General features: G+C 38.0%; 1 protein-coding gene and 1 pseudogene across 1 annotated transcript in view; one reads left to right on the top strand and one right to left on the bottom strand.

The window, feature by feature from the left end:
- FANCC (FA complementation group C) overlaps window positions 1-21,851 on the top strand; it is a 293,240-nt gene that overhangs the window by 49,890 nt on the left and 221,499 nt on the right. The gene's annotated exons all lie outside the window — the stretch shown is intronic.
- Window positions 1,848-2,152, bottom strand: LOC106733805 (small ubiquitin-related modifier 1 pseudogene; annotated as a pseudogene).

Below are 21,851 nucleotides of genomic sequence, written 5' to 3'. Positions count from 1 at the left end.
AGCATCTAGAATTTTCTCTTCCTAAGAGTTTTTTTTTAATTATTATTCTTTCTTTCCTTTTTTGGTCTCTGTTATAAGTGGAGCTTTATTTATTTATTTATTTTGGGATAGGTCATTTTTAATGTATAAAAACATTGCGGATTTTTGTGTGTTGATTTTGTATCCTGCAATTTTACTGAGTTAGTCTATCAGTTCTAACAGTTGTTTTGTTTTGTGTGTGTGTGTAATTTCTAATTTTAATTATTTTTATTATTTTTACAAATATTGTTTATTTTAATGAAGCTAGTCCAATGTTCATTTAAAACCACATTCCAAATCCAATAAAAGAGAACAATTTTCACCTCTGCATGAATAACTTTATTGACATTATTAAACTTTTTTTTTGAGAGGTTTTTTTTTTTTTTCGCTATAGGGCACGTGTTCTCGCCAGACAGAGACATAGAGATAGAAAGCGAGAAATCACCCCCCAGGGGGGATGGTCAGGCTGCAGTCTCTTCTCCTCCATTCTCCTCTCGGGATCTCGGGCATGCACGCACACGTGCCCGGCGTGAGTTTTAAGCCACCGGGTCTGGGACACGAACCGCGGTCGACTATGTGGGAGTCCAACGACATAGCCATTATGCTAACTGCTGGTTCCCTAAACTTTTATAACTTTATTAACTGCTAATGAAAACTAGAATTTTCTGGGATCTTCTGACAGGCATTTTTAATCTTAAAATACATTCTCTTCAGTGAAGCCATCTTTGGAGTTAGCGAATTCTCACCATATCTGTCATTCTCAGTTCCAATCTAATATTCCTCTTCTTTTGGTCCAGGAACCTCAGGGTTTTTTTGTTTGTTTGTTTGTTTTGAGAGGTGTTTTTGCTATAGGGCGCCTGTGCTCACCAGAGAGACAGAGAGACAGAGAGCAAGAAATCACTTCCCAGGGGCATGACCATGCCACAGTCCCTTCTCCTTCATTCTCCTCTCGGGATCTTGGGCACTCACACACACATACCATTTGTGAGTTTAAGCCACTGGGTCCGGGACTCGAACCACAGTCGACTATGTGGGAGTTCAGCCACATAGCCTTTACGCTAACTACTGGTCCCAACCCTTCAGATTTTAAAAGTAGCTTCAAGTTAAAGGTAATTTTTTTTACAGTTCAGTGCTCTGAAAAAACTTCCATCTCCTTCTGAAAGTCATAGTCAGAAGTGAAGAAGTCATGTGTTAACTTTAGGGCTAATTCAGAAGTCACTATGAACACTTGCATTGGCCAGTATTATTTATTACCACAAGCTTGAAAATGCAGAGTCCTGAAAAAGGTGGCTTCTGTGTGCACACCTGTAATTTTCAAGAAGAGGACACACCAGCAGATGGTGTAGCGGTTATGTTGCTGGACTCCCATATGGACTACCACCGTTTGAGACCCAGACTCAGTGGCTTTGAAATCACACTGGATGCATGTGTGTGCGTGTGCCCAAGATCCTGGGAGGAGAATAGATTGTGGCATGGCCATTCCCCTGGGGGGTGATTTCTCACTTTCCCTCTTATTATCTGTCTGTCTCTCTCTCTCTCTCCAGCAAGCACACGTGCCCTAAGGCAAAAATCTCTTTTAAAACAATTTAAAAATGAGAGGGCAATATGAAGGGAACCGAGACTTGATGACTAAAAGTCAACACAATGAAAACAAACAACAGTGAAAATGAGCACTAGAATTCAAGTTACCAAATAGTTAGTTTAACATGATGAGGAGAGATTTTTCATTCCAGTTTGAACACCATGTTGTAAAAGAACTATTTTTAAAAATGAAAAAGGAGTGAAGAAAAAGAGACAAATAAGAAATAATAAGAAGAAAATAATAAAATCTATACTGTTAAATAACCACCTGTTTGTTCCTGATAAACTTCAATCATATCTTCCTCTTCTATTCCCAGTTCTTTTGGAGTATGATTATCAGCAATTCCCTGACCTTCAAAGAGAAACCTGAGTGAATTCATTGGAACTTTCTGCTTTTTCACAGTATGATTCTTTGAGTTTCTTGAGGTGTGTTTTCATTTCACTTTTAAGTGAATCTTACTACTACCCTGTCTGATGACTTTGAGTATAATGTATTTTCTTCCCTTCTTACCCCCAAGTCCTTAGTTGAGTGTTTTGCCTCCTGGTCAGACATACTGATGGTGGCTTTACCTGGGGGATCTCTGTACAACAGCAGCCTTGAGTAGAACCTCACTCTGGGGTCTATAGGGCCATCTCCTAGGATTTTCTATATGTAAGATCATGTTGCCTGTAAAGAGACAGTTTCAATTCTTTCTAAGTTAGGTTCCTTCATTTCTTTCTCTTGCCTAATTGTTCTGGCTAGGACTTCCAATAGTACACTGAATAAAAGTTACAAAAATGGATATTTTTGTCTTGTTACTGACCTTAGAGGAGAAATATTAAACTTTTTACGATTGAGAATGATACTAGCTGTGTGCTTGTCATATATGACCTTTATTTTGTTGTGGTACATTCCTTCTGTACCTAATTTGTTGATTTTTTAATCATGAAAAGATGTTGAATTTTGTCAAAAGTTTTTTTTCTGCATGTTATAATGATCATGAGTTTTGTTCTCCATTCTGTTACTGTGATGTATCATACTTATAGATTTGCATATGCTGAGTCATCCTTACATCTCAGGGTTAAAAACTACTTGGTGATGGTTTATGATCCCTTAAATTCTGTTTGGTAGTCTTTTGTTGAGGATATTTGCATCTAAGTTCATCTAGGATATTGTTTTCTAATTTTCTTTTCTTATTAGTGTCCTTGTCTGGCTTTGGAATCTGGGCAGTGCTGGCTTTGGAAAATGAGTTTTTGGAAGCGTTCTTTCTCTGAAAGAGTGTGAGAAGGATTAGAGTCATTTCTCTGACAGAGTGTGAGAAGGATTAGAGTCATTTTTTTCTGTAAATATTTGGTCGAGTTCTTCAGTGAGGCCATCTTATACTGGGCTTTCCTCTTACGGTGTTTGTGATTACTGTTTCAATCTCCTTACTTATTATTGATCTGTTCAGATTTTTTATTACTTCAGGATTCAGTTTTGTAGGTTGTATGTTTTTAGCAACTTGTTCATTTATTCTAGGTTATCTAATTTATTGTTATGTAATTGTTCATAAAAGTAGTCTTTTTTGATACTTTGCATTTTGGGGTTATTGATTATGGTATTATATACTTGTCTTTTCTCCATTTTTCTTAGCATAATTGAAGATTTGTCAATTTTATATGTTCAAAAACAGCTCTTAGTTTCATTGATCTTTTGTTTTTCTAGCCTCTATTTTATTGATTTTTGCTTTGATCTTTATTATTTCCTTCTGCTAACCTTGATATTTGTTTATTCTTCTTTCTCTAGTTTCTTTATGTATAAAGATAGTTTACGTGAGAACTTTTGATTTTCATTTTTTAGAAAACTTTATTTTAAAAACTTTTTAAAAATTTATTTCCAGAGGGCATGTGTGCTCACTAGAAAAAGAGCAAGAAGGAGAGGAAGTACCATGGGGCATGGTCATGCCACTTCCTTTTTCCTTTTTTTTCTTCGTCTCATCAGGATACTGGGCATGCATGCATGCACATGTGCCCTGCATGTTTTCTAAGCCTTTTGGGCCTGAATTCAAACTGTGGTGAGCCATGTGAAAGATGGCTCCCAGTGCACAGTACAATTACTGTGCTATTGGGCTAGTCTTCAATTTTCCTAAAGCTGGCATTTATTGCTATGCACATTCCTCTTAAAATTGCGTTTGCTGTACCCCATAAAATTTGGTATATTGTTTTTTTGTTAATTTCCCTTTTTATTCTTTGTTTCATTTTATTGTTCAGGAACGTGTTTTTAAATTTCTGTGTATTTGTGATTTCTTTCCATTTTTTCTTCCTGTTATTGATAAAAATCTACTTGTGTTTCATACACACCTTATGCATGTAGCTGAAGATAATTTTATACAATATTTTTGTATTGCAGTATTTTGACTATGACACTGACCCATCACTATGGTCAAATATGGAATTTTCCATTTGTGGCGTCAAATTGACACTCAAAATGTTTTGGATTTTGGATTTTTTGGATTAAAAATGCTCAATTTATACTTTTACCCCCCTTTATTTATGATAGAGCACATGCGTGAGATAGAAAGGGAGGGTGGGAAGGAGGAGAGCACGCTCCCCTTGTTGTGGACGTGCCACAGCCCTCTCTCTCAGAGAGTGAGATAAAAAAAGACAAGCCCAGGGGCCAGCAGGTGGCATGGTGGTTGAGTCGCTGGACTCCCATATGGTTGACTGTGGTTTGAGTCCTGGAGCTGGCAACTTGCTTTCTCATTTTCTTTCTCTCTCTCTCCCTCTCTGTCTCTCTCTGGTCAAATTAAAATAATAAAAATAGTAATAAAATTAAATAAAATGATTTTTAAAAAAAGATAAACACTCTGAACCGAGTCATACCACGGTACTCCTTCAGTCTTCCCAGTCAGCCAGGAGCATGGGCATGTATGCATGTACCAATTGACCTGAGAACTGAATTTCAATCTAACACATGGCTCTAGCATCACAGAGTAGGATGCTTTTGCTGCACCCTTGGAGCAGGGCCAATCCTATTTTATATTTTTTTAATATACACATTGACAGATTGCAAATGTTTTAGTTGTATTTCATTTGTTTTGATAGAAATTATTCTATTCGTGAAGTTTTGTCAATTTTTGCTTTCTATAGGTTTAATTCTATATTGTTTAGTGTTTACAAATCTTAAATTATTTTATTGGTGACTTTAATTTTATAATTACGAAGTGACTCTCTCTGGTAATGATTTTTGCTCTGAAATGTATTTTTTGTAACAAACATAGCTACACCAGTTTTCTTTTTGTTAATTTTGTGTGGTAAACAGTTTTCATATTTAGCCTTTCTTAATTCTTAAGTTTTAGTGATATCTTTGACAAACACTATGTTTAGATTTTTTTGGAGATATTTTTGCTATAGGGCGCATGTGCTCGCCAGAAAGACAGAGACAGACAGACAGAAAGTGAGAAATCACCTCCAGGGGGGATGGCCACGCCATAATCCCTTCTCCTCTATTCTCCTCTTGGGTCATGCACACGCGCCTGGCATGAGTTTAAGTCACTGGGGTCTGGGACTTGAACTGCAGTTGAGTACATGGGAGTCCAGCGACATAACCATTCTCTTCTTTCCCTTGTCTGTATTCCTCTCTCTCTTATGAGTGCACACACCCTCTGACAATTAAAAAAAAAAGTCTAAGTATAAACTTTCATAGAATTAAGGACATTCTATTTTTTAAAAATGTTTAATTAAGTAGTTTATTGCATGAAAGAGAAAGAGGGAGAGTGGGAGGAAGGAGACAGGACCCTCGATAGAGTCATCCCACACTGACATCCTTCCCCCAAGTCTACCAGTTAACCAGGACTGAGGGCATGCCTGTGTGTTCACATGTAACTAAGATCAGAACCCGGGCCTCAGCTATGGTGCCAGTATTATACAGTGGTGTCCTACTGCCTGTGCTACTTGGTGAGGTCTCTGTTATTTTAAATATTAGCCTATATAACTTTAATATTTTTAAATTATAGCATCTCAGGGCCTACTCTGGCTTGGTAATTTTTATTTCATCATAGTTAAACCCTCCCTGTAGCTCCTAATTACTGATACACAGAAACTTCATCTTTGATCCTAAGAAATATGTTATCTCTCTCTAAATTCTTTTATGTGAGAAGGGAGTCCCTTTATAAAGGCCATGGAAAAATGGAATTGAAGTATGAGTTTGCTTGGGTACAAAAATAATCAGAAATTGGGACCAGCAGTTAGCTTAATGACTATGTCGCTGAACTTCCATGTAGCCGACCACAGTTCAAGTCCTGGACCTGGTGGCTTAAACTCACACCTGGTGTGTGTGCGTGCATGCTCAAGATCCTGAGAGGAGAATGGAGGAGATAAGATTGCTATGTGACCATCCCCTCTGGGGGGGGGGTGATTTCTCATTTTCTGCCTCTCTATCTCTCTTTGTCTTTCTGGAAAGCACATGCACCCTATAGCAAAAACCTCTCCAAAAAAAGAAAAAAAAATTGGAAGTCCATTCATGTGCATTTTCCATGAACTTTTTGAAGACCCAGTGTATTTAGTAAATGTCTGCAGTTTTTCCTCAGACTCATTCTCTTTGGCAATATACCATTTTGTTTATCTTCACGTTCTCCCATATATCAAGATAGGTTTTTTTTCTATAAAGAAGGATTTTTAGTTGTTTTATTTTTATACCTTTTCCCTTACTCCTTCGCTCAGATTAATGTTTTTTTCATTGTGTGTGTGTGTGTGTGTGTGTGTGTGTATGTCTATGTATGTGAGAGAGAGGAGGAGCCTCAGAGCTTGAGTAAATTATATTTTGTTTTTATTCTATTTATTTTTTATTGAAGTTTATTTTATTCATGCAAAGGTAGAAGTGAGATGGGAGCGCACGCTTGACACAATGTCATCATGCTATGATTCCCTTCTCCCAGCCCTCCATCTAGTTAAGATCGTGAGTGCATGTATACCCCAAGTATTTTCAGGTTGACGCAGGATCTGAACCCATGTGGCTTCCAGCACTGTTGTTCAGTATACTACTGCCTCTGCTGTTGAGACTAGGCTTATTTATTTATTTATTTATTTTTTGGCAGGGTCTCCCTGTGTTGTGATTTTCCTGCCTTAGCTTCCCTGGTAGCTGGGACTAGTTAGTGTACACCACTTTGCCTGACTTTATGGTGGACTGGGAATTGAGCTCAGGCCTCCCATGCTAAGCAACATTGTCTACCAGCATATACTGCCATGGCTGGGCCTGGTGCTATTTTATTTTTATTTATTTATTTACTTAAATTTCCTATAGGATATGTGTGCTCACCAGAAAGAGAGAGAGAGAGACAGGGGGGGTCAGGTAAGGAAGCATCCCTCATGGGTGATGATCACACTGCAGTGTCTCAGTGTCTTCCCCTCCATTCTCCTCTTAGGATTTTGGGCACACACACCCGTGTACCTGGCGTGTATTAATAGCTATAACTACTGTTTATTTTAAATATTTATCTCATTTAATCTTCTTTTCTGTCCTAGAATATAGGGAGGTATCATTACTGTTTTCATTTAAGAGAAACAATATGTTTTGGACCACACAGCTAATAATGCTATGTGGAGCAGACCGATTGGAACCCAGCTTACTAGTGATGTGTTTGGATTTCTACTTACAAACTGTACTGTGTTTAGTTTAGCATATAAAAAGAGGCTGAACTGAAGTTTCCAAGTTAAATTTACAGCTTATTTAAATTCAAGTCTTGCCCTTAAGTAGACTCTTCTCCCTATTATTTGCAACTACAAAAATAAAAAGGCCTCAAATATAATTTAATATACCCGACAGGAACCACACCATTTTTACAGTCATTTTTGTTGTAAACTAGTGTTTATACAACCCATGATTTGACAGCCTACCAAACCATTTAATACTACTGTATTTAGAATGTAGCAGGAATTGGCTTGCAAGGTACCAGGCACAGTTCTAAGTGCTTTTTTTGTAATTAATGTGTTTCGTTATTCATAGCCTCCCTGTCAGGTTTTTCCCGTTATACAGATGTAGAAACTGAGGCACATATGAGTTAAATAACTTCCCAAGGTCACATGGCTAGTATGTTGCAGAGTAGAGTTTCAAACCTTGGTATGTGACTTCCTTAATTGGGTAAAATTTTATTGACATTTGTTGGATGAAAAAAAAGAGTCATTGTCTGTTGACGTTTTGAGGAAAAGTTTGACTATGCCTATTCCCAACTTGAAATAGTTAAGCTGCTGTTACTCATTAAATTTTTATCTTTTGTAAAGTGACTTACTTGTTTATACCAAATATGATTGGTACATAGTGAGTAAAGTATATTCTTTCATTTTTATACAAATTTAGGTGAGGTGAGCCTGTGTCTCTGGTAAACAAAACAGTCTCCTTAGAAAGACAAGGTTAAAAACAAAACTTTGAAAAGTAGGTTGAGAGCCAAGGTAACAGTCACATTAATGATCAGGTAATTTGGTTAATGCTCTGTAATAAACAGCACAGACTGTGTTGTACTGGTCCTACACTCTATCCTTAAAAAACTGGATATTCCAGAAATGGCAGGCTGTTTCTTAGTAGCCTACCCTGGCGCTAGGCCAGGTAAAATTTGTCATTGACGTTTTCCCAAAATTTCCTGTCATTTGACACCGTAGTTTTGTTTACCTTTCCCTATAACTAGATATGGTGTGGTGCCTCGCAGCTTTACTCTTTTTTTTTTTTAAAGAATTATTTTATTTAACTTTATTTATCATTAGCATCATCATTTTCAATTTGACCAGAGAGAGACAGGATGCAAGGGGTAAAAGAGAGAGGGAAAGTGAGAAAGCAAGCCGCCAGGTTTGGGACTCAAACCACACTTGGCCATGTGGGAGTCCCGCGCCTTTAACCACTACTCCATTTACCAGCCCAGCACCCTTATTCTTTATCAACAAGTCTCTCCTTAAGTATTCATATTAATGTTCAGTGAGAAGGGTGCCTTAATTTTGAGCATTTACATTTAAAAATAATTCTCAAAGGTTGAGCTGTAGAGTTACTTTCAAGAGTTGGCACACTCCTTTTATGGGAACCTGGAGATGTCTCCCTCTGTTGTCCTGTCTGTTTTGCTTCTAATGTCTAGATCATGAAGAAGCTTGGGTGGCCCTAACTGATTGCTGGTAAATGACTAGCTTTGATAATGGTGAATGGGTGGGAGTGTTCATTGTCAAGCACTAGTCTGATCTTACCTTCCTTCTTTTCTCACAGTTGAGAGATAGTAGATAAATGAAAATTTGGAGTATTATCTTTGAATCTTTACTATTACAATGTCTTTTATAGGCCTTCTCAGTGTCTCTTCTCTAAACTATTAAGGTAGGTGAAATAGAGAGATTAAATTGATGACCAAACCCAGTTTTTAGAATGGTTGATTGTATAGTTTTTGCCTGTTTGAAAGGCTGTCATTTAAAGTGGCCTTTGGTCAGATACACTGGTCAGTTCAGATGTGGTAAAATAGCCCCCTCAATGTTTCCTATGGGAGTAGTAGATGGTATAATCACCTCCTGGCCTGTGCCCAGGTCATTATAACATTGCTGAGAGAATATAGAGTTAGGATCATAGTAATATATGAGAGGGGAAGAGGAAGTTGTGGAAACAAAAACATCTCTGTTCTTCATTTGCTAAGCCATCTTTCCATTACCTCTTTGAACTCCAGATTTAGAGCTTTTTCTTTGGACAGGAAAACCAATCTACCAGGGCAAGGACCTCATGGGAAAGTCAGCCTAGGTTTTTGCTGCCTCTTTTTTTTTTCTTAATAGAGATTTTTACTGTAGGGCATGTGCACCCTAGAGACAGAGAGAGATGAGATATGGAAAGCAAGAAATCACCCCCAAGGTGGGATGGCCCTGTGGCATTCCCTTCTCTATTCTCCCACCCCCAGTAGAGGAGGGAAATTGGCATAGAATTAACTCATACCATAGAGAAGGTCACGAGCACACAGCTACAGAAACATACTCCAAAGAAGTAGGAGGAAGTGAGTATACAACCAGATGACTAAAAATCAAAACAGATTCCCAAGCAATAGGAGAAAACCAGGAAATACCTCCCCACAAAGGAATATAATAACTGTTCACCAACAATGGGTAAAACACAAGAGATCACAGGAATGTCAGAAAAAGAATTCAGAATGTTCATTGTAACAAAACTCAATGCGATGCAAGACAAAACAGACAACTAATTTCTGAATATAAGAAAATTCTCCTATATGAAGGAGAAACTCTATAAAGATATAGACACCCTGAAATGAGTCAGACAGATCTTTTGGAGATAAAGAATACTATGCAGGAACTCAGAAACTCCCTCAAAAGTATCAACAGCAGATTAAACCACGCAGAAGAAAGAATCTCTGACTTTGAAGACAATACCTCTAATTTAGTTCAAGCAATGAAAAAGAAAAGAAGAATAACAAAAATTTTAAAAGGGGGACCAGCAGTTGGCGTAATGGCTATGTTGCTGGACTCCCATGTAGTCGACCACGGTTCGAGTCCTAGACCCAGTGGCTTAAAACTCATGCCGGATGTGTGTGCATGCATGCCCAAGAACCCCAGAGGAGAATGGAGGAGAAAAGATTGTGGCGTGGCCATCCTCCCTGGGAGTGATTTCTTGCTTTCTGTCTCTCTGTCTCTTTGTCTCTCTCTCTGTCTCTATGTCTCTCTCTTTCTGGTGAGGGTATGAGCCTATAGCAAAAATCTTTCAAAAAAAATAATCTTACAAGGACAGGAAAACATACAGAAAATCCTGGACACCTTTAAGCAGCTGAATATCTACATAGGTGTTATAGGAAATGAAGAGACAAGTAAAAACATAGAAAACCTTTTTCATAATATATTAGTGGAAAACTTTCCAAGTTGGAGAGGCATACAGACATCTAAATTCAGGAAATACATAGGACACCAAATAGATATAAGAAGATCCTCTCCAAGGCATATCATAGCCAAATTGGTAAAAATAAAAGACAAAGACAGCATTCTAAAAATGACAAGAGATGGGGCCAGCAGGTGGTATGGTAGTTAAGGCATTGGAATTCCCACATGACTGACTGCAATTTGAGTCCTGGACCCCATAGCTTGCTTTTTCACTCTCCTTCTTTCTCTCTCTGTCTCTGTCTCTGGCAAAACTTATGCAAAAATAATAATAATAAATAAATAATTTGTTTTTAGGGAAAAAAATGACAAGAGAGAAGTGCTAAGTTACATAAAATGTTTACCCCATTAGACTAACATAGGACCTTTCAACTGAAGCAGTGCAGGCAAGGAAAGAATGGGAAGATAGATTGAAAACTTTCAAAGAAAAAACATTTCAGCCAAGAGTATTATACTTGGCAAGATATTCTTCAAATGGGAAGGAAAAATAAAATAATTCCCAGGTTAAACAAATGCTGAAAGAATACACCATAACAAAACTAGCTCTTCAGGAATTCTATACCTGGAAAACTAAAGGGAGATAAATAGAAGCAAGAGAATACAAAACAACTAGAAAAAAAAAGTGAAGAGTAGCAAAAGATTAAGGATAAATCCACACATATTGATACCATTGAATGTCAGGATTTAATTCCCAACTAAAAGACTTAAAAATTCAGATTCAGATACCTCACACACAAGCAAGTTTCAGTACAAATTCACCAATTCTTTGATAGCTGGCTCCACAGGTTAGTATTGCATTTATATATTTATTATAACTATTACTTATTATATAAAGCTAGATAGCAGAAGAAAAGTTTAAAATGTTACAAGTAGCTGAATCTTTGGGATGAATTTAAAGAAGGCTAAAATCAATAAATTTATGTAAAGTCTAAATAAATGACTTTTTTTTTTTTTTTTTTTTAAAAGGGTTTGCTTAAGGGGGGGGGGCTTTTGCTATAGGGTGCGTGCGCTCGCCAGAAAGACAGAGAGAGACAAAAAGCGAGAAATCACCCCCCCAGGGGGGATGGACACACCACAATCCCTTTTCCTCCATTCTCCTCTCGGGATCTTGGGCATGCACATACATGCGCCCAATGTGAGTTTAAGCCACCAGATTCAGGACTCAAATCGCAGTCGACTATATGGGAGTCCAGTGACATAGTCATTACGTCAACTACTGGTCCCAATAAATGACTGATTTTACCATGTCATCTCTTTAAAACAACTCTTTCCAATTTTGTTTTGAGGACTTCTTTATTCATAGTAAAGTACTATGGTCTTATAAGAGTGAGTAAAAGTTTTCTTTTTCTTTCGCTTCCTAAAGAGCTATTGTTATGTTCAGTTTTACCTATCACTAATTGGACCCACAATTGATACTACAGATCTTTTCAGATTATAAACTCGTATTGTCTACAAACTTCCATGTGGAAATTACAAATTATTCTTTCATTGGCTATTTTAAGATTATCTTTATTTTTCAAAATCCATCCTTACTAATTTATGAGACTTTCTGTTGTCTTTTAACCACTTTTTCTTTAGAACTGTATTTCACAATAAAGAACATCATTGACAATTCATTATATAACCAGTAGAGTGAATTTGGAATGTTCACAGCATAATGTAATTTTAAATGTTGAAGGTGTTGACTATGTTTATATCATCAGTTGTTTATATACCATATGCATACTTTTAAAAACCATACTTTACCCTTCAGAGATAGATAATGATTATATGTAAATCATAAATATTAAAAAAGTAAAATTCTGTGTGAACTGCAGCTGTTACTGAAATGAGTCAGGGATGGGATGATGATTTTTGGTGGATGCCTTGATAACTGGTCAATGTTAACCTTCTGAATGGGCCACTTTGTTTGGAACCCTTGTTTTTATACCTTAGGCTATTATATACCATAGTAATAAGATTCAGGCGGATGCGAGGAATGGCTTTCTTTTTGCAAAGTATGATGGGGATGGGGGCAGGAAGGGAGAGGCTGTGGGCCCTTAGATTTTAGTAGTTCTCACAAGATTTTTTCTAGCAAATGAAACATGTGAAAGTCAAAGATGTAGAAATTTATCTCCCAAAAACTAATTGTGCCTGTGTGTGCTTTAGGCAATGTTATTAAACCCTTGTGTTAAGCGTACCTCAGTTGAAAAGGCCAATAGTGTAGATAGAAGACTGGAAACATGGAGTTGGCACAATGGGGCCAGGGTCTCCACTGTCTTTGGTGTTTGTGTTTACTACTCTACAGCACGTGGCTCTTTAGTGTCCTTGTGTCCTTCAACTGGGGCAGTAACTGAAAAAGTCTGAGGCTTCTCATCTATGAACAGGGAGATTTAAGTCTAGGCAATTACTAAAGCTGCTGCTGGTTCTAAAGTTACGGTTTTACCATCTAATTCTCTGTACAGGCCAGCATTGAAGATAACATACAAATCAGTTTCATCTCATTTCACTTTTTTTACAATCTGATGTGCTGAAAATGATTATTTTACTGTGTGTGAGCTCTTGGGAATAACTTTTGTACTCTGTCCCTTGAAAGTATTGGAAAAAAGGTCATCTTTCAAAAGTAAAATGATAAATTATATTCTTTATGTTTAAGAATTACTAGAAGATTTGCTATTTTTCACTTGTTGATATACAATGTGTTTATTTTTGATTATGGTGATACTTTGTTAGAGAACTTATTTTTTTTTTAAAGCTCTATTTTTCTTTCTTTCTTTCTTTCTTTTTTTTTTTTTTTTTTTTTTTTTTTTTTTTTTGGAGAGGTTTTTGCTGTAGGGTGCGTGCATTTGCCAGAAAGACAGAGAGAGACAGAGAGATAGAAAGTGAGAAATCACCCACCAAGGGGGATGGCCACGCCACAATCCCTTCTCCTCCATTCTCCTCTCAGGATCTTGGGCACGCACGCACACGCACCGGCGTGAGTGTAAGCCACTGGGTCCAGGATTTAAACCGCGGTCGGCTACATGGGAGTTCAGTGACATAGCCATTACACTAACTGCTAGTCCCAAAGCTCTATTTTTCTCTGAGTGAGAGACATACAGAGAGGGAGAGAGAGAGAGAGAAGAGAAAGAGAGAGATACAGCACTTGCAATGGGGTCTTGATGCTCTAATCCACCCCTAGCTTTAGCCATCTTAGACAATGGCCACTTAGTGCCTGGGCATACTCAGGGGGGTCTCTGAACACAAACCCCAAACCCTCCTGTGTGGGTCAGCCTTTTTTTTTTTTTAATCACTATGCCACCATACAACCCCCAAGAACTGATGCTTATGTCATTTTATCTTTTCTCAAAAAGAAAAAAAGAAAAAGTTCTGTTGTATTCTGCTTCTTTATTCATTCTCTTTTTCTTCATTCTTTCATATATATCCTCAGGTAGACTACTGCCATAGGTGCTAGGGGATGTGGACTTTGTTCGTGTTGGGACTCCTAACTAGATGGATGGTAGGTAGAAGGCACTTTGTCCCTGTTCACCCCACTACCTTCGCTGTGAAGAGAAGGGGTTGTGCTGTATCACGGATTTCTAGCCAGCAGCATCTACTGAATATAGCATGAATAAAGAGGAAAGAAACCAAGATACTTACCAGGCATTTTCTATAGATGAAATAAATATAGCTACCTCTCTGTTCATGACTTTAATTAATTCCTAAAAACCTGCCACTAAGTTTTTTTTTTTTTAAAAAACTAGTAAATGAAAAATTACTTACGTGAATTTTGGTAGTAAAGTTATGAATGTGTTCATCCCAATCTTAGATTTCCAGCTGTCTTCCACAAATAAAAATCTGAGCACTTTTTAAAATAAATGGTGAAGAATAATTGGAAAGTAAGTAAATACAGCTTATACATAAAAATGTACTAAAATGATGCTTTGTTGCCTCAATAAAAAGAAAGAGGAGGCCAGCCCTGTAGCTTAGTGGTTAAGGGAGCTGGGTTCCACATGACCAACCATGGTTCAAATCCTGGCCCCAGCAGTTTGAAAAACATGCCAGGTATGTATGTATGCCCCAAATCCCGACAGGATGGAGAAATGGCAAGATGGGATTGTGGCATGACCACATCTCATTGAGGAGTGATTTCTTATACTCCCACTCTCTTTTTTTCTCTCTCTGTCTTTGGTGAGCACACATGCTCTCTGGCAATTGAAAAGATTTTAAAAAATAAAAGAAAGGGGACCAGCAGATAACATAATGGTTTCGTCACTGGACTCCCATGTAGTCAACTGAGGTTTGAGTCCCAGACCCAGTGGCTTAAAACTTGCACCGGTCACATGTGTGAGCGTGCCCAAGATCCCGATCCTGCGAGGAGCATGGAGGATTTGTCCCTGTTCACCCCACTACCTTCGCTGTGAAGAGAAGGGGTTGTGCTGTATCACGGATTTCTAGCCAGCAGCATCTACTGAATATAGCATGAATAAAGAGGAAAGAAACCAAGATACTTACCAGGCATTTTCTATAGATGAAATAAATATAGCTACCTCTCTGTTCATGACTTTAATTAATTCCTAAAAACCTGCCACTAAGTTTTTTTTTTTTTAAAAAACTAGTAAATGAAAAATTACTTACGTGAATTTTGGTAGTAAAGTTATGAATGTGTTCATCCCAATCTTAGATTTCCAGCTGTCTTCCACAAATAAAAATCTGAGCACTTTTTAAAATAAATGGTGAAGAATAATTGGAAAGTAAGTAAATACAGCTTATACATAAAAATGTACTAAAATGATGCTTTGTTGCCTCAATAAAAAGAAAGAGGAGGCCAGCCCTGTAGCTTAGTGGTTAAGGGAGCTGGGTTCCACATGACCAACCATGGTTCAAATCCTGGCCCCAGCAGTTTGAAAAACATGCCAGGTATGTATGTATGCCCCAAATCCCGACAGGATGGAGAAATGGCAAGATGGGATTGTGGCATGACCACATCTCATTGAGGAGTGATTTCTTATACTCCCACTCTCTTTTTTTCTCTCTCTGTCTTTGGTGAGCACACATGCTCTCTGGCAATTGAAAAGATTTTAAAAAATAAAAGAAAGGGGACCAGCAGATAACATAATGGTTTCGTCACTGGACTCCCATGTAGTCAACTGAGGTTTGAGTCCCAGACCCAGTGGCTTAAAACTTGCACCGGTCACATGTGTGAGCGTGCCCAAGATCCCGATCCTGAGAGGAGAATGGAGGAGAAGGGATTGCAGCGTGGCCATTCACCTTGTGGGGGAGGGGGTGTGATTTCTCGCTTTCTTTCTCTGATGAGTACATGTGCCCCCATAACAAAAATCTCTCAAAAATAAATGAATAAATGAAAGAAAGAAAGAAGACTTGAAGGGATTAATGTAAGAGGGAAGGAGATATTCTTTGCAAGATGAAGACTCAGGTGATGGACTTTATGGCCTGTGTTCAATATTAGAAGAGCTGAGTAGTTTGTGTTCTTGCGGACTTTGATAGTAGAAGAAATTTCTCTTGTGAAAACTTTTGGCATTTCCGTAGAAGAATAATATTTGGGTCAAAAACAAAGCAAAATGTAAGTTTGCTTCCCTTCTCATACTTTGCAATTTATTCACTTCTTTAAAGAAGGCTGTATTAGTGTCCTGAGGCTGCTGTAACAAATCACTACTAACTCAGTGGCTTAAAACAACAGAAATTTATCTCTCACAGTTCTAGAAGCCAGAAGTCCAAGATCCGGCAGGGCCACCTTCCCCTTAGGGACTGAAGGAGAGAATATGGTCTTTGATTCTTCCTGTTTCTGGCAGCTATCAGCATGGCATTTCTGGGGTGTGGCCACATTGCTTTGCTCTCTGAGTCTGTCTTCACAACACCACCTCCTTTGAATGTCTGTTTCCAAACTTCTAGCTTTCTCTCATAGGAATATGTGTGATTGTATTTATGGCCTGCTGTGATATTTTAAGATAAATATCTACCCTCAAGATCATTAATTACATCTTTTGCTACACAAGGTAATACTCCTTTGTGATATAAGGGGTAATATTCACAGCTTTCATATACTAGCATGGGAATGAGGGCATGACATTTGGGTCGGATATTCTTTGTTGCGGGGACTGTCCTGTGTGCATAAGATGTTTAGCAATGTCCCTAACCTCTGCTTACTGGACGTGGGCACAGTGATTGAATTCTTCTAGTTGTGACAAGCAAAAAATGTCTCACAGTATTGCCAAAAGTCCCCTAGGGCAAGACTGACCTTGGCTCAGGATCACTGCTTCAACAGAGAATGGATGCTAAAGAGGTAATTTCAAATGTTCACTACATATGAAATTCTAATGAGGACCTAAACTAAGGCAAACACCTGTTAGTGTATTGTAACATTTTTGTATTTTATATTAGATAATTAAATTATACATTTTAAAAATTCTGTTGGGGGGGACCAGCAGTTAGCCTAATGGCTATGTCGCTGGACTCCCACGTGGTCAACCGTGGTTCGAGTCCTGGACCCAATGGCTTAAACTCACACCAGGCGCGTGTGCGTGCGTGCCCAAGATCCCAAGAGGAGAATGGAGGAGAAGGGATTGCGGCGTGGCCATCCCCCCTGAGGGGTGATTTCTCGCTTTCTGTCTCTATGTCTCTGTCTGTCTGTCTGGCGAGCGCACGTGCTCTGTAGCAAAAAACCTCTCAAAAAAAAAAAAATCTTTGGGGGCCAGCAGGTGGTATAGTGGATAAAGGCACTGGATTCCCACATGCTTGATGGCAATTTGAGTCCTGGACCTGGCAGCTTGCTTTCTCACTTTCATTTTTTCTCTTTCTCTGTTTCTCTCTGGTCAAATTAAAAAAGTAATGATAACAGGACCAGGGTGACTTAAGAATCTCTGCTCCAAACCCCATCTTACAGACCCCAAAACTCAGACAGAAGTCATTAATATTTGAGATGTGCCCTGCCAGTTTTCATTTTTTGCTTTTTTAAAACAAAACATTTTTTTTCTTTTTTTGGTTGTTTTTTTCTCTTTTTAAATTAATTTTTTCTTTGTTTTCTTTTCCTTTTTACTTTTTTAACCTTACTTTTTCACTCTGCTGCTCAACCTCCAAACACTAAGTGTCTAGAAAGGCCTAGGTGCACAGTAGCAAAGCATATGAATACTTTCAGGGTCATAGAAATCCTCAACCCCTACTGAACCTGCTGCCCAAAGGGAGAAACTCCTTTCTATAAATCTGAACACAAAATATCTTTCTTTGGGTACTTCATTGCAAAACACAGTAGAGCAGAGAAATTGTCACTGAAGTACCTTAGAGTAAAGGGAAGCACATGATCTTACAGTTGCAGAAACCTTCTCCAACCAATTAACCAAAAGTGCATACACAACCAAATGACTAAAATTCAGAGGAGAAAGATTGCAGAGTGAGCAGCAGGGAGAAGTACGGAGCTGCAGACAGAGCAGCTCATCTCCTCCCACACACCTCTGAACTCTCAGTTGAAACCCTGCAGCTCAGCCCAGTTGCACCTATTTCCTAGAAACCATGAGGCTTTCATAATATCCAGTTCCAAAATCAAAAGCACAGGCTGCTTGGTGAGCATCAGGGAAAAAGAACTGCAGAGAGATTGCAGAGCACCTCCTCCCACACAATTCTGAACACTCAGAATTAACTCCAAGAAATTAGGAAGAAATGTATAATCCATAGATGACCAGAAACCATTGCAGAGGCACAAGAAATATGAGAAACCAAGAAAATATCTCTCCTCCAAGGGAAAAAGAACAACCCTTCATCATCCAGAGAAAGTACAATGAAACTCTGGAAATGTCCGATAAAGAATTTGGAATATTCATAGTGACAAAACTAAACAGGAGGCAAGAGATGAGAGGCATTGAACTACAGAAGGTGCAAGAGAAAAGAGAGAACAAGTTCCAGGAGGTGAGGAAGTTCTTCCACGATTTGAAAGAAGAAATACACAACATAAAAAAGAATCAAACAGAACTGTTAGAGATGAAGGGTGCAATAAAGGAAATCAAAACCTCCGTCGAAAGTATTAAGAGTAGATCAGACCATGCGGAAGATCAAATCTTGGATGTTGAAGACAAATTGTCTGACCTAGAAAAAAAATCAACAAAAAGACTGAGAAAATAACCCTCCAAAATGACCATTATATACAAGAAATACTACATACCATTAAGTGCCTAAACATCTGTATCATCTGTATCCCAGAAGGAGAGGAAACTAATAAGGACATTGATAATTATTCCATGAAATCCTGGAAGAAAACTTGCCAAACCTAGAGAGGCATTCAAATATACAGACCCAAGAAATACAAAAGACCCCTAATACAATCAACCCAAGAAGATCTTCTTCAAGGCACATCATAGCCAGATTGGCCGAAACCACAGACAAAGACAGGATACTAAAATTGGCAAAAGAGAAATGTCAAGTTACTTACAAAGGTGATCCCATCAGGCAGCTAACATCAGACCTCTCATCAGAAATAATGTGAGCAAGGAAGGAATGGGAAAATATATTCAGTGTTAAATCAAAAACAATTTCAACCAAAAATACTATACCTGGCAAGATTATCCTTCATATGGGAAGAAAAGATAAACAAAACCTGAAAATTTACCAATACCAGGCCAGCTCTGGTAGGGACAAGTCCAGAAATATCAATAATAACATTAAATGTTAACTTCCAGGATTTAAATGGAGAGATTGGACCACAGTAACACTGCAGATTCAACAGAAGAGAGATTAAACATGAGACTGAACTGGTGAAATAGAATTTTATGACTTTTGACTAAAACATTTCTGATTTTCTTCTATGCTTTGTTTTCCAGATTTAAGGATTTTTTTGAGCTGTTGATAGGTTCGGCAGTTTGTTAAAATGTTTGTAGTTGGTGGTGGTTGGTTGGTTGGTTTTAAATTGAAATATAAACCTTTCTCCCTTTCTGACCCCTATGGAATTGGAAAATATTTGTGAGTATTCTTATTTTGTGAGAATGATTATTTGCATAAGTTCAGAAATACCTGTTGTTTTGCATCAGAAATTAGAAATACTCATTATTGCCAGGGCTTTGACTGGAATGTCATATCTGAAGATATGACCAGAAAGCTTTGGAACTAAGGTAGATCTCAAGAGCGCCAACAGAAGCTCTTGGAAAGATTACTTGGCACCGTAAACAGTTCTGCCTAGCAGGGAGGGTTAGAGAAGCCATATGAAAGAATTCCTACCATTAAATAACCTTAACTTTTTGAGCCCAGCATTGTAATCAGTAGAGATTGCAAAAGAGCAGCCACAACCAGAGGATTACCTTGAGGAGGACTTTGAAGAAAGAAAGAGAGACTGATCATTGCTAGCACATGTGTAAACCACAGAATACTTGGTAGGCAGGGCTGAACTGAGAAGGTTCATGTGTGAATTGTGTGCAGGGTGTTTGCTTTTCAACAGTTTGAGTAGTTGACATGTAAATATTTTCTCAAAAATATTTAAAACCATACTGTCTCTGTTATAGTCACAAACAAAATTTAACAAATATATTTAAAGTTATCTTTAAAATTCAGTTTTTTGAAATTTTGAAAGTTGTTGATTAAACAAGAATTATGGAGTATAAGCAAAAAATTTCGATATGTAAACTAAATGTGGGAAAATATAAATAAAATAAAATTTTAAAATGCAAAATAATAACAAATAGAATTAAATAAATAAATACTTGCTTTTAAAAAAATTATATGGACCTGTTAAACCCAGGTTGGTTATATTTGTTTGTTTGTTTTACTTATGATAAATAGTTCATTGTTTAGTTGTTTTCTTTTCTTTCTTTCTTTTTTTAATTTTTTTGCTAAAGGGTGCATATGCTTGCCAGAAAGAGAGGAGGGGGTAGAACCTCCCAGTGAGTATAGTAAGACTGCCATTCTTTTTTCTCCGTTTCTTCATTCTGTCAGGATTTGGGACATGCACGTAATTGTGCCTGGAGTGTTTTTCAAGCCACTGGGGACCAGACTCGAATGGCACAGTCAACCATGTGGGATCTGGGACTCTATGTACTATGCTTAACTACAACGCTATAGGGCCAGCCTGTAGTCAGCTTCTTTTTATCTTAGAATTCTTTCCCTGCATAATCTCATTGTTTTCTAACAAATTTCCTTCTGGAAGTTCTCATATTCAGTTAGATTTTCTTTCCTTGCCATGAGACATTAGCAGACGTGCCAGGTAGTACAAAATGTACATTTAGCATAGCAGTGTATGCACTAGAGAATTGGGATTGAACTTTCCTAAAGTATCTTTCTTTTTGGCGTGTGAAGTAATTGAAATAGGATACAGACACATTCACTGTTTTAAAGCTCTCATGATTTTCAAATGAACAAATGTGTACTTGTAGTGCTTGATATTTTGAGAGCTCATGTTGTATCTCCCTCGGTTGTGCCTTGTCGGGGCTCTCCTCTCATTTCCTGTGAGCACTCTGGCTGTGGTAGAACCCTAATAGTGTATGAGCGGGTACACAGGATGACTACAAATAAATAGAAGTGACTACTTTTTTCATCATGATTAAGGTCATACACACCTTGGTTTGTGGAAGCCCCCACCAGATCAATGAAATATAACAAGACTAAATGATAAATGGGAGGATTTATGTGAATTGTTAAGTGAGTCTGAGCCAGTGTTTTTGTCCTTGGCAATACTTCAGGGCTTCATGTTGAGGCATTTTTCTTTTCTTTAATTTTTTGGTATAGGGTGCATGCAGTTGCTGGAGAGACAGAGTGAAAAATCAACCTGGAAGGCCTCAGTTCCTTATCCTCCTCCATTCTCCTCTCAGGATTTTAGGCATGCACATACATGTACATACATGTGCCCAGTGTGAGTTTCAAGCCTCCAAGTCCAGGACTTGAACTGCAGTTGGCCACATGGGAGTTCAGCACTTTAACCTCTATCCTACCTACTGGCCCCAAGGCATTTTTCTTTTTGATCCTTTGTCCAAAACACCAAGAACCTGGATAGCCATACTGCAACAGTGTAAACAATGACAGTTTCTAGAGAAAACTCTCTTTTTGCTGTGACTTTAGCCATATTTGTGTTTAATATACAGCATAGCATAGCAGAAGCAACCAGCTTTACAGGATGTTGTTACTAATGGCCTGTCAGTCATCTTTTCATTTGTATTTTGTTCTTTATTCCCATCAGAAGCAGGAAGAAGCAGGGAGAGGCAAAGACCAGATTCTCACATTATTAGTAGATCATCAGGCCTCCAGCTTTCCTGGTCTAGAATCTCTGTTCAGTTTAAGCTCCTCAAGGGGACAGGGATTATTGTAATCATCTTTAAATAAGTTTTTAAAAAGCCACAGTTCCCACCTTAGCACTGTGACTTATAGGGCTTAAGATTTGACCAAATGACTTCACTTGGTCTTTGTCAGACCCATTAGAACTAGAGTTTCATTCTGCTTCTTTAAAAAAA

Source organism: Tupaia chinensis, unplaced genomic scaffold (genome assembly GCF_000334495.1).
Source record: "Tupaia chinensis unplaced genomic scaffold, TupChi_1.0 Scaffold145148_1, whole genome shotgun sequence".
NCBI lineage: Eukaryota > Metazoa > Chordata > Mammalia > Scandentia > Tupaiidae > Tupaia > Tupaia belangeri.
The sequence above is the reverse complement of the archived record's forward strand: the minus strand, read 5'-3'. Positions and strand labels throughout refer to the sequence as shown.